Source organism: Cyprinus carpio, chromosome B15 (assembly GCF_018340385.1).
Source record: "Cyprinus carpio isolate SPL01 chromosome B15, ASM1834038v1, whole genome shotgun sequence".
Lineage (NCBI taxonomy): Eukaryota > Metazoa > Chordata > Actinopteri > Cypriniformes > Cyprinidae > Cyprinus > Cyprinus carpio.
The window spans coordinates 2,946,086-2,959,989 of record NC_056611.1 but is presented as its reverse complement, the minus strand read 5'-3'; positions in this window follow the sequence as shown (position 1 = coordinate 2,959,989).

Below are 13,904 nucleotides of genomic sequence, written 5' to 3'. Positions count from 1 at the left end.
GTTGTAATGATTTGTATCGTAAAAAGCGCTATACAAATAAACTTGAATTGAAATGAATTGAATTGAATAACAGCAACTAAACAAAGGTGCACACACACACACACACACACACACAAGTATACATATTATTTATAACTAAGTAAATAACACCTCTACGAGAAGCCAATCAGAGAGTGAGTGAGCAAGAGGAAGTAAATGTGTTTTTATTTAATTATTATCTGCAGTATACATATTCCATAATTTAGGAATACCTATCAAAATCCACACAAATATGCATGTACTCCAGCTGTTGGGGGGCTTTTTGAAAAAATACAGGTTTTATAATAATTAGAACATTTCTTCTTCTGCAGAGACATACCCACAACTATTTGTATAATAATATACAAACAATCCTTAGTTCAATCCTCCTAGAGGATCTACAGGATGTTCTAGAAACCCCAGTAACCGGGCTGTCAAAAGATCACAAGTCATTTCTCTCCTACTCACACGGCACATGTACCTGGTCAGAAACAGTGCGTCAGTCGACACTGCACGTGCAGGAGACCAGGTGAATGACCACTGAGTCCTCAGCTATATGAGAGTGTGTATGTAGTGAGTTAAAGTCCCTGAGAGCGTGAACGTCACCGCTCATAAGCCTGCTCCAGAGAGGCTTTTGGTGTGTGATAGTTAGAGCCGAGGCAGTATTAGGATGCAGTCTGAGAGGTTCTGGAGGAGCGCTGGTGTCTCCAAACGGAGGAGAAACACACCGACGATGGCAGATGCGAATTCACCGGGCCACCTAAAGCCAGAGTATATGCAGGCAACCACAGGCATCAAACACACACATCTGTATCAGTAGGCACCTATCTGCGGTCGAAGCCTTCTCTGCCGTTTCTGTGCCTTTTTCCTGTGTCTTACTGCACTATAAGCACCCCACCCCGTAGAGACGAAGCCCGCGGCACAACCATCACCAACGATCCCTCACAAAGAGAGAGACTGCAGAATTCTCTAAAGAGCATATTACTTGGTAGATGCGGCCTTGTCGTGGGCTGGAAAAACAAACACTGCTGGCAGGTCTTCGTAGACCATTTTTTTTTTTCCACAGCAGTCACCTTCACATTCCCTTGGTTGTCCATGAATACTAGTGAACTTACAACTCTTGAGATTAGTCTACTGAAGTAATCGTCATGACCTTCATTAGTATATTCTAGTCATAAATGAAAATTCTGGCGCTGATTTGTTCATTCTCATGTCATTCCGAACATGTAACGATTGTTTCTGTGGTGTCGATGCATTTAAGGACAGATTTTTCAGAGAGAGGTATTTTTTACGAGAAGATCGACTCGGTACGGTTCCTCACACAAAGCTGTTGGTAGGAATCTAGTGGGCATGGCTCACTGCTTTAGGGTATTTTTTTAATGCAAATATACAACTGTTTTTCCGTTTAAGAGGCCGTGATCTATTCTCTAGCTATTGCATGGCATGTTTATAGTTTAAGAGAAAAAACTTTGATGTGACTAACGGTATTTTTAGATGTCTGAGAATGTTTCCCTCTCTTGCTCTTCGTAATGGAGCAAGATACAAATGATGAAGACTTTAGATAATATTATTACAAGCAAAGAAAGAACGCACAAGCGTAGGAAAAGGCCAACTTTTACTGATTCTCTCTAACACACCAGTGAGATGAAATGGAGAGAGAACAAAGCAGTATATGAAAAGAAATACGCATTCCTCTCCCTCAAACAAATTCTCAGATTTCTCCTCCTAGAGTTTTCCATAAGAGCTCAACCTGATTTTTCTGCTCAGATAACTGCCGTGTGAATTTTGTAGAGAACGTCGGATGAGGAGGTCCGCCGTGAGCAGATGAATGTGATCTCTGTAACGCAGCGTGATTCATGGCTTTGAGTCGAAAGCATCGTTAAACTGGCATTCCGCAGCGGCCGGCATAACGGGTGGCTGGGAACGTAACCTACAGAGCAACAGATCACAGATCCATCTGCGCTTTCAAACCCCTCAGCTGCAGCCATGGCACTAGTCCATCGGTCGATGGCCCCAGAGCAATGCTTGGGAACAGAAGAGCGAATGAATAGAGCAGTGAATCCGGTTCATCTCATCATCATGCCGGCAGTGCGCCCAAAAACTGGTTATCAGGTGAAAACCAGTCTTACCAAACCCCTCTCTTTGAGCGACAGCAGGTAAGGACTCTAACTGCTCAGGCTTTGATTCCACACAGCACTCCTCATTGATTCATAGCGTGAAGAAAAACTGCTTTACGGGCACACACAGCATATACCGAACATGAATAAGCTACAACAATCTGCCAAACACTCCTGCCTGATTGATGATTTTGTTATTGGTCTGTATTTCTGCAGCAGAACAGGTCATTTGACACATTGTGACACAGGTGCTAGAGCTCCGTTCATCAGTGTAGTACAGTGAGAACTCACTAACACTTCACTTAAATGCCTTCAGCTCAATGCATCATTAAAGGTTTAGCGAAGGACATCATGCATTACAATTACTCATAATTGTGCATTGTAACACGGTGTTAATACACGTCTGATGTTTTAATGTTTTTTAAGCATCTTGTGCTCACCAAAGCTTGACTTTCCTTTCATCCAAAGTACATACAAGCAGTAAAATTGTTGAAATATGGTTGTTACTATTTAAATTCACTGTTGTGCCATTTTTCCTGTGATTTCAAAGCATTCCAGTGTCACATGATCTTCAGAGATCATTTTAATATGCTGATTTTTGTGTTAAAAAAAAAAAAAACTTTATTCTTATTATCTTTAAAACAGCTGAGTATAATTTTTTCAGGTATCTTTGATGAATGAAATTCAGAAGAACACATTTTTACGCTTTTGGCGATCAAGCGCAAAAACAGAAAATTGGACAAAGAGGGTACCTAGGTGAAACATAACATGTTGACGATTTGGGCCGGGCGGGCAAGCAGCTGGCTGTCCAAGGGTAGTGGGTCAAGAGCAGGGGGAATTGCTGTATTTACCGGTGGTGGTAAAAAAACCAAAAACGGGGTAGTCTTAGTGAGCGGGAGCAACACTGAAGACGGAGTATGATGCTGAAAATAAGCTTTTCAATCACAGAATAAAATTACACTTATAAAGAGATTCACATAGAACACAAAGTGAAGTGACCTTCCAGCCAAGTATGGGGGCACCATACGTCAGAATCAGAATGCTCTGCTTTTCACCACCAAAGTGCACACCACACACCGCCATCATACGTGGGAACACCACAACACCACCGCCGCCTGAAACACACGACCCGAGCAGTGGTTGATCATTATGCTGCGGCGCCCGGGGGAGCAGTTGGGGGTCAGGTCTTGCTCAAGGATACTTCAGTCGTGGAGTACCGGCCCGAGGACTCAAACCCACAAACCCTTAGGATTAGGAGTCAAAAACTCTCTTCCCAGCCCCCCCCCCCCCACCCCCCCCCACCCCACACCACCCGCGTGCCGAAGTGTAATAGAAACAGACATACTATGAGTCACACAACAGACGATTCCATTTCTACATGTTTTAGTGTATTGGATCAAAGAAAGGCAGGCTGGTGAGCAGGAACTTCTTCAAAAAGCAGCTGTAAAACGTGACCACACCGCGGAAAACTGTTAAAAAACCTATTAGGACTGGCGGTGGGAGCGGTGTTGCATTTATAACCCAGCCAACTTAAAAGCACAGTTGTACACAATGAACAATTGATAAAGTGTTTGATAATGTAGTCGTGGGACTGTGGTGAGGCAAGTTATTCACAAGATTGACAAGCATTTAAGGTGCAATTACAAAGCATAATTATGTATTATAACTACTTTTAAGTGCTTTAACAGAGATTCACACAGAAAACAGTGAAGTGACATACAGCCAAGTATGGGACCCATACTCGGAATTCGTGCTCCGCTTTTAACCCATCCAAAATGCACACACACACCGTGAACACACACACACACCGTGAACACACACCCGGAGCAGTGTGTATCATTTATGCTGCGGCGCCCGGGGAGCAGTTGGGGGTTCAGTGTCTTGCTCAAGGACACTTCAGTCGTGGTATTACCGGCCCGAGACTCAAACCCACAACCTTAGGATTAGGAGTCAAACTCTCTTCCCACAAACTAATTTAAATAGTAAACATATTTCACAATTTTACTGTTTTTGTTGTATTTTGGATCAAAGAAATGCAGGCTTGGTGAGCAGAATTCTTTAAAAACATAAAAAATCTGACTGTTAAAAAACTTTTGACTGGTGGTGTGATTATAACCAAATTTAAAATGCACAGTGTAACAATGAATTGATAAGTGTTATAATGTATTTACTGTGGTTACAATTATTCACAAGATTGTACAATGCATTATAAGGTGCATTACAAAGCATAATTAATGTATTATAACTACTTTTAGTTCCTGTGGCTCAGTGGTAGAGCATTGCGTTAGCAAAAGGATGTGGGTTTAATTCCCAGGAAAAAAAAAAAGATGTATAGCCTGAATGCACTATAAGTAACTCTGGATAAAAGAATCTGCTAAATGCATAAAGTGGGAATATAGTTGGAGTAAAGGCAGGTATACAAAATCTTTGCGGTATTTCTACCAAGGAAGTCCTTACCGTTTCTCCCATTTGGTTATCCATCAGGGGATAAAGGACCAGCCCTGCAGTAGCATACTCGGAGCTCAATTATGTTGCATCATAAATCTAGATACGGCAGCTTCCCCTCAGAGCTGTCAGCGGCAGGGTGGGCGCACGGAAGAAGGACGGATCCGCAGCACGCAGCAACCCAGAAGAAAGAGAGCAGAAAACACACTTTCATATATCAACTCACTAAAATTCAAGCAGCGAGACACAATAATTACTGGAGTCAAGAAAGCTGTCGTGCTCGAGCGCCTCTTGTCTGGATCTGGTCTGATGTGTGATGAAGGCGTTTTCCGTACCCCAAGCTGTTTTACTGCGCGTGTATAAAACCCTTCACAGATGTCGTGAGACACTATTGCGCTCCCAGCACTTATAAGATCTTTTACACTACCTCTAAAGAACATGAGAATGTCAATCAGACAAGATACAGGAGAAAGGGACTTGCACTTTCTCAGTTATTAACACTTACTCTATACTCAGAGGTAATAAGCAGTACAAATCCTAAATCTTAACCCATGGTCGCGAATTCATGCATGTTTACCCTCGATTACTTTCTGAAAGCTTGTCTTTTGAATCCTCCTACCAGTCAGAGTTTCTCTGAATACACGTAACTCTGTTCGGTTGGTCTACCACGGCCTGCATGTCATGCATGTGTTCTGTGTGTCAATCTTCGTGCAGTCACACAGGATGCTGAGCTCCACTCATCGATGAGCCCATATCCGCCGACTGACGCAATATTTGCGGCGTTTTTCTGCACGTTCTTGACTCAACTCTAAGCTCAGAGATGCAACCCATTTCCAGCAGGAGGAACGGCCTCATGGCGTTTATTGCATTAATGAGTTGTGTGTCTTGGTAGTCTGTTGAATGACACGCTGTCCAGAAGCAACTAGCATGACTGCATCCACTGCAATGCACCTCAACGCTAGTGCTTGGCTCTGTACTTTGTTTAAATCAGATGTGGGGAAAACACGGTAACTACACTGTACAGATCTTAAAGTATACAGGATCAAACCGTCATTGAAAATGTGACAACTGGCGCATTGTGGGATGCAGCATTCTCAGCCTATGGTGATGCCACAATGTCAGTAAACCGTAAATAAGTTAAATACCACAACAAATCGATTAGTGTTCCATCCTGTGCACTGTGTGTTGTGGTCGCACGAGGCATGGATCCTGCTTGAATCAGAGCGGCTTAACCGCAGCGGTCCTTGTGCCGATGGTCAACAATTCGTGTGCTTTAAGACAGACGCACTGGCATCACAATATAGGGGAATGCGTACTAGTACATATGAAATCACACCACATGGGCTCACGGCAATACTTTCAGAGGAAAACATTGATTGGCTGAACATAGCACGACCAGTGCCACTGCGTCCTCTCCGCTAACCTTCTTCTTTACTAAAACACTACATACAGGTCAAAAAAGAAGCACCTCTCCTAACTGATCGCAGACGCACCAGGTGTTTTCTCTGCTCTGAGCAGCCAATACTCATTTAAAATGGACTGTGGACAAAGTGGAGGGGAAAGACTGTTCTGGTACTTGGTCTCACAACATCACAATTTGTGTGAACTCTTTTGGGAACAACTGGATTTCATAACTGGATCGCCATGATCCATCCGGACTAAAGCCGGACCAAGGACAAACGCCAATAACTAGATTATAAAAGCGCGCAGATTCAGCAAATCTCCTGAATCTGCATGTCTGAGTATGGGACGGTTGCATGGAGTGACTGCGTCAGTGGCAGGGAGCTAGTACTGCTACACATCTCTAAAGTGTCACCATCAGTGCTGAAACGGTAGATCCAAAGTTCATAGAACGCACATAAGCTCCCTCCCAAGTAAAAACGGTCGTCATCTTCAGGGAAGACCATTGCGGTCATTTTTCCAACCATGACAATGCCAGACCACATACTGCCATCATCTTACAACCTTCAAGCTGCGTTCAGTCGAAGACGGATCCGGGTACTGGAAATGGCCAGCCTGCAGATCCAATTCCTCTTTCTACCCATCATCAGAGACATTTCAGGGCATCTTAAAGAGGGAAGATGCGACGAAAGAAGACTCTCAAGAGACAGTTGAGCAACTAAAGCCTGTCTGAGACAAGAATGCGGACACCATTGCTATCCTCAAAAACTGTCGAGGCAACTTAGTTCTTCCTCAGTTCCCCAGGGACGTTATATTCATCACTGTTATACTAACAAGAAAGAGGGAATGCCCTCACAGTGTAAACATGGTCGCGTTCTTATTCCAAACTGTCTATTTATTTGAGATGTGTTGAATGCGCCAATGAAATTTTAAAATCAACTTTTTTGTTCCCTAAAATTATACATTTTTTTTCTCAGTTTCATAAACTTTGATAATTTCACTATGTTGTATTCTGAATAAATATTGAAATTTTAAACTTCCACATCATTGCATTCTTTTTTTTCACAATTTGTACAGTGTCTCCCAACTTTTTTTGAATCAGGTTTGTAATGTATCATTAACATGTTTCATCAATAAGTAATTTAATTACACTTTTAGTTCGTCATTAACGGTCACAGCTTACACGCTTACAATTTTATTCTTGTACTTATAATATACACTAATTCTGTTACATGTGCCTAGTTACGTGTGTGCCCAAACACCACTGGAACTCAAACTATACCCAGAGAGATCGTCCCCCAACGACTTCCTCTTGTGTGAATCACTGCAGATTGGTGTACACTGAAGCTCTAGGCACTCAGTAATGTGGCTGCACCTCCACATTCATGCTGCCACTATAAACCTGTGAAGGGAACATAATGAGCAAACACTGCTCCCTGCTTATACATGGTGCATTCTGGTGAGTATTATAAGGGGAGTAGAGTGATTCATGCCTTGACGAGGAACACTGTGTTGTGCAAAGACTCGGGCTCCCGGCACCCTTTAATGGTCCGACTAAGTGTGCAACCTCTTAACACTGCGAGCTGCCCCGTAATGCACATGGGATGTCCAGCAGGAGCTGCCAAACAGACAAAACAAAATCAAAACAAAGTGAAGAGCTAAATGAAAGCACCATATCTCTCGCTAGTCTGAAGAACGTATAATCTGGGATATGAAAATTACCAACCGCCTACATACCGGCAGAACATACTTATTACACGAGTTATAACATAGTTTGTACACACTTGAACGCGCAGCTGTTGAGACTAGTATTTTTTACACAGGTGACACCTGATGAGCCTAGTTATTTAACCTTCGGGTGAGGCTGCAATAGACTAGTTTATTACTCGGGTGAAGGCTGAGAGACTAGTTATTAACAAGATAAAGTCTGAGAGGACACTAGCCTTTTATATGTACCTGGTGCTGAGTGTCTGAGAGCCTAGTTATTACCACATAAGTCTAACATACCTGAGAGAAGCTAGTTCGTACATATATGGTGGGCTTGAGCAGACTCAGTTTATTGACCACATATAACCATGATTCTGAGAACTATTCTGTCTTCACCAGTTCCCAGTCTGAAGCGCTGAGAATGAGACTACATGGATATTCCCAAAGGGGGTAATAGCGCCTGAGAGCAGCTAGGTAATCTACCACAGGTGAACGTCTGCAAAAAAGGAAGACTGTTCTACACATGTGAAGAGCTGAGAGACTTATTATTACACCGATACGTCTGAGAGACAGTTGTATTACGAATACAGTCTGAACACGCCTGAGAGACTAGTTATTTCCACAGGTCGAAGAACGCGAAGTCCATCTAGTTATTACATGGGTGGAAGGCTGAGAGACTAAGTTATTAACAGCAGAATAAAGTCTGATAGACTAGTTATTACACAGTTTGAAGTGCTGAGAGACTAGTTAGTCACAGTTTGTAAGCGCTGACGACCGACTCGTTATTCAACACAGATAAAGTCTGAGAGAACTAGTTATTCACAGGTGAAGTGCTGAGAATACTATGTTATTACACAGGTTGAAGTGCTGAGAGACTAGTTTATTACACAGTTTGAATCGCTGAGAGACCTACGTTCATTACACAGGTGAAGAACTGAGAGACTATTTCTTACCTGGGTGAAGAGCTGAGATACCGAGCTTCCAGGTATTCTACCTCAAATAAAATCCTGAGCGACTAGTTAATTACACAGTTTAAAGTGCTGAGCGAACTGTTATTACACAGTTGAAGCGCTGAGAGACTAGTTTTTACACAGGTGAATAACTGAGAGACCTATTCTGTCACAGATAATTCGCGAGCTAGTTATTAACACATTGAAGTGCTGAGTTACTAGTTACTACACAGGTTGAAGAACTGAGAGACTAGTTATTACACCAGGTGAAGAGCTGAATACTCAGTTTATACACAGTTGAAGAACTGACAGACTGAGTTTGTACACAGGTGAGGTTTTCGGAAGAGACCTAGTTATTATACACGTGCAGACTGAAGACTGAGTTATACACAGTTTTAAGTGCTAGAGCTAGTTATTAACACAGGTGAAGTATCGTGAGAGACTAGTTATAACATGGGTGAAGTGGCGTGAGAAGACTAGTTATGTACACAGGGTGAAGACCTGCGATCACTAGTTATTACAATGGTGAAGCGCTGAAGAACGAGTTAGTAACACAGTGAAGTCTGACTCAGACTATTATTTACACAGTTGAAGCGCTGATGATATCTCACAGACTAGTTTATTATCTCCAGACGCGTCTGAGGAGATCTCTGAGTCTCTGACCGGGTGGAAGGCTGAGAGAACTCAGTTATTACAATGAGTTTTGAAGCGCTGAAGACTTTGTATTACTGACGTAAGTACTGGCCGACTAGTTTTTACATGGGTGAAAGCGCTTGAGAGCACTAGTTATGACACCAGTGAAGGGCTCTGAAGACTAGTTAATTACACAGTTTGACGCGCTGAGAGACTATGTATATTCACCGCAATAAAGTCTGAGAGAACTAGTTTCATTACAATCGGTGAATGAGCTGAGAGACTAGTTATTACACAGTTGAAGCGCTGAGACGACTTAGTTATTTACCAGATACAGCTCTGAGATCACCTAAGTTAATTCACACAGTTGGAAGCGCTGAGAGACTAGTTATACACACAGTTGAAGCGCTTGAAGAGTAACTAGTTTATATCACACAGTTAACGCTGTGGAAGAGAACTGTAGTCTGTATTACATCATTTTTAAGTGACCTATCTCTGATCTCGGAGAGACTATTTCTTTTACCAGATAAACGCTCTGAGAGACTAGTGATTTACACAGTGATCCCGCCTGAGATAAGACTAATTTATACCTGAGATTGGGAGGGAGATAATCGATCTGAGATAACTCAGTTTTCATTGTACCTCACAGTTGTGAATGCGCTGAAGAGACTATAGTTTATTACCCCCCGATTAAAGTCTGAGTAATCACTAGCCTCTAGTGACAGCAGGTTGAAAGTGCGCCTGGAGAGACCTAGTTAATGTACAACAGCTTGAAGTCGCTGAGAGCTCGAGTTTTTATTACACAGGTGAAAGCGCGCTGAGAGGCCAGTTAGTTACCAGCAGTGAGCCGGTGAGCTCTGCGCATACCTCCATGTTATTACCCTCGCCAGATAAAGTCTGAGAGACGAGTTATTACACAGTCGAAAGCAGTCCTGAGGAGACTACTTATTACCCATTCAGATAAAGTCTGAGTTACTACGCTTTATTACACAGTGTGAAAGGCGTGCTGTAGGGATGACTAGGTCTATACCTACGTTTAATGAAGCGCTCGAGGTTAGTACCATACGTTATTACACAGGTGATATCGCTGAGAGAACGTAGTCTATTTATACAGAGTGAAGCTGTCTGAGAGACTAGTTATTACACAGGTGTAGAGCTGAGAGACTAGTTATTACACAGGTGAAAGTCTGAGACGGACCTATATATTACACGTTTTTGGTTCATGATAGACTAGTTCTTACACAGTGTGAAGCGCTGAGAGACAATTGATCTTACACAGATAAAGTCTGTAGTAGACTAGTTAGTCCAACAGTGACGCGCTGAGACGACTCGTTATTACACACAGTTGAAAGCACTGAGAGACTAGACGTAGTTAGGCACAGATAATAAAGCTGTAGTAGACATAGTTTCTGTACACAGTGGGAAGGCTTCCTGAACGCTGGCACGCACACCACCTACTGCAGCGCCTTTAAGCGGTCCATGTTTTCGGCTTGCTGGACTAAACTCTACTACACTTAGTGCTCTACTATGTCACTCTATCACAACGGACTCATATCCCTAGTCTCCCACCACATAGTAACCTCAGCCACAAATATGCACCTCACTTCTATATTTGGCAAGCACCCTAATCTACGCGCACCCACCCAGATAACCCTGTCACTAGATAGCCTATTAAGCCTTACTAAAGTCTCTCTCAGAGGTCCTCTTCCGCCTAACTTAAACCCTAGTCTCTCCTTTCACCCGCTCTCAGACTTCACTAGCAGTGCATAGCCTCCGTCTCCAATACAGCAATCCACACCAGATAGCTCTGTACCCGACAGTAAGACGGAGCTGCTGTGGAGCTGCGCGCGTGAGTGTCACGGCCTAATTAACCACGGAACAGATACTGTCCGAACTAATCGTGCTTCTAAGTTGAACCTGTTTTTGCATCTCCATCTACATTTCCGCTGACTTCTCCCGGTGTCTCAGTCCCACTCATGTTTAGGTTTGTTTGTAGAAGCTCTGGATAATGACGCAGTGCAGCTCGGCTCACTGTGTTGCAGTCTTCTTTCTTACCTCCCGCCCAGGAAAGCGACCTGTCGCGACCTAACTGCCGAGAACATGAGAGGCGTCACTCCACCCGTGGCTGAAGAGCACAGTCGATCCTGAAACCCGGCTGCTGTCGACAGAATCGAGTAAATTCGCTCCATCGCAGCTGAAATCGAAAGAAACCCTTCCGTCCTCCTAGAGACTCCTCTCTGGAAATCCAGCCACTAAACCAGCCAGCGCTAGCGCGGACAGACGCCGGGAGTTTGCGCAGAGGCGCGTCACTGAGCGCTTTTAAATGCAGCTCCGCAGCAGTGCGTGACGTCACGCGCGCCGTCAACACAATCGCACATGACAGCCAAGAGGAGATTCTTGTGAAATGTAAAATGGTTAAATGGAAGCGGCCGTGGTCCAATCCTTACAAATGTTGTATTATGAACTGCACAAAGTTAAATAGAGCACATTTTAAAATTACTTCACAAATTTTTACCCATGTAAGTAGCTCTTTCTAAATTCATGGATATTAATGATGGTTTTGCGGTTTCTGTAATGCACACAAAGAAGACTCGTCTCAATCCTTTTATAATTGTTATTTTTGTCCTTTCAGATTTTGGTATCGTGCCTTTTTTATTGTTGCAAATAAATGCTCTCTTTTAAATGATGTTCATTGCACATTATTCAGCACACAAATCAAAATTATGTCGTTAACTTTTATATTTTTGCAAAGGTACAATATTGTATTCATAAACAGAAATTTGCGAAATGCATAACAAAATGTAATTTTTATTAGAAAGGGAATCTTTGAAAAAGGCCTCTAAATGCCAATTAATAACAAAAAGAATGACATACTGGTTTAGATTTCATGGAGGATTTTTTATTTAGTTTTATTATTATTTATTTATTTTTTTTCTGGTATAGGTTCCCCCGCTGAAGTCCTTGTTTGTGTGTCCGAAGGAAAAGGAAAGATAACCTGAACTATTGTTTGGTTGTTTTATATGATTTTTCTCTCTTCTTTTAAAGGTCCTGCAGATTAAGATTGTTCTTCTTTTTGCTGTGTGTCTGGATTTACTTGTCAAATTTTTCTGTAATGTTCCCAATTAATTTCTGCATTTATATATATACACATATGTGGATGGACGAGCCAAACCCGGGCTTCATTCCTCATCTTCCTGTCAGGCCAAATGCGTGGCAAATAAACTGTAAATCATAATTATACTATATGAAGAAAACTAATATTGCTATTATTATTAATTGACATTATACATTTTCCCCATATTCTTATTAAATTGAATACAAAGTAAGTTATTAACAAATAATGACCAATGTTTTTTTTTAATCTTGTTTCCCCTGATGTTGTTTTTAAATCATTGTTAATCAAGGTTTCTTCGGCATGTCCTTTCTGTTTTTCTTTTTGCCAGTGTACAGTTGTGAATGAGGCCTGCATGCCTGTCAGTGTCTTCAGATGAAAGAAATGTTTATTGTATTGTGTCACTGTGGACCCTGGGAGAGTCATCATCAGCTAATTATCTTCATTAGTGGTTATGAAACCGTTGCATGAGTTACTGTGGAGAGAGGACAGTTGAGGAGGCGAGAGACAGCAGCGTGTCATCAGGAGCCTCACTTTATTCTCCTCCATCACAGCCAGTACCTTTGAAAGTGCAGTCCTTTTTCACAGCTTCAGGTCAGCAAGAAACATTAAATCACAGGAAACCATAAACCTGAAACATCAACAGAACCAGAAACGTGGAACATGAAACTGTCCTCACTGAAACAGCGATGATGACATTAAAACTCAAAACACACGAACGAGTCGTTGGCAAAGCTAGCGTAAAACAAAGGCACAGCGATGTGGAGAGGTAAAAGCATCGCTTCCCAAAAGGAGAAGCTGCAGCATTCTGTCACCAGCCATGGACTTCTGGTTTCCTCAGCACTTTCTCTCTGATGCACATGAGTTTGTGAACAGATATGAAGCGTGACACGACGTGACCTTCTTGGACAGCAGCGGGTCCCTGAGTTGGACGTCTAAGAAGTGTTCTTTTCTGAGTGTGTCCAGCTGCGAACTCAGCACAGAAACACTAACACCCGCACTCATCATCAACATCTCTCAATGACTTTCATAGTAATTTGGCTTTTTGTTAATGGCAATACTGATCGATTGTTGTTATCCAATAAAAATCACCAAGGCTCCAAAATTCAGGAGTTTAATTACTCATCCTAAGGTCCTTCGTTCATCTTCAGAACACAGATTTAAGATATTTTTTGATGCATCTCGTGAGCTTCTCGGACCCTTCGTAGACAGCAAGGATCCTCACATGATCAGGGTCCAGAAACATAGCAAGTAGATCGGTACGAAGTACGAACGAAGGTCTTACTGGTTTGGAACGACATGATGGTGATGAAATTAATGAATTTTTCATTTTTGGTTGAAGTAATCCTTTTAAGCCTATGTATTAGCCTAATAAAGCAAGCTGGTGTTTGTCAGTAAGGAAAGCAGTAACTGGCTTGAGGTCTGCTTCTGATGCACACCAGTATTCAGCAAGAGTCGAATATCTGTTTTGGACTACGGTCAGAACACTGATAGTGAACACCGTCATTCAACGACAGCTTT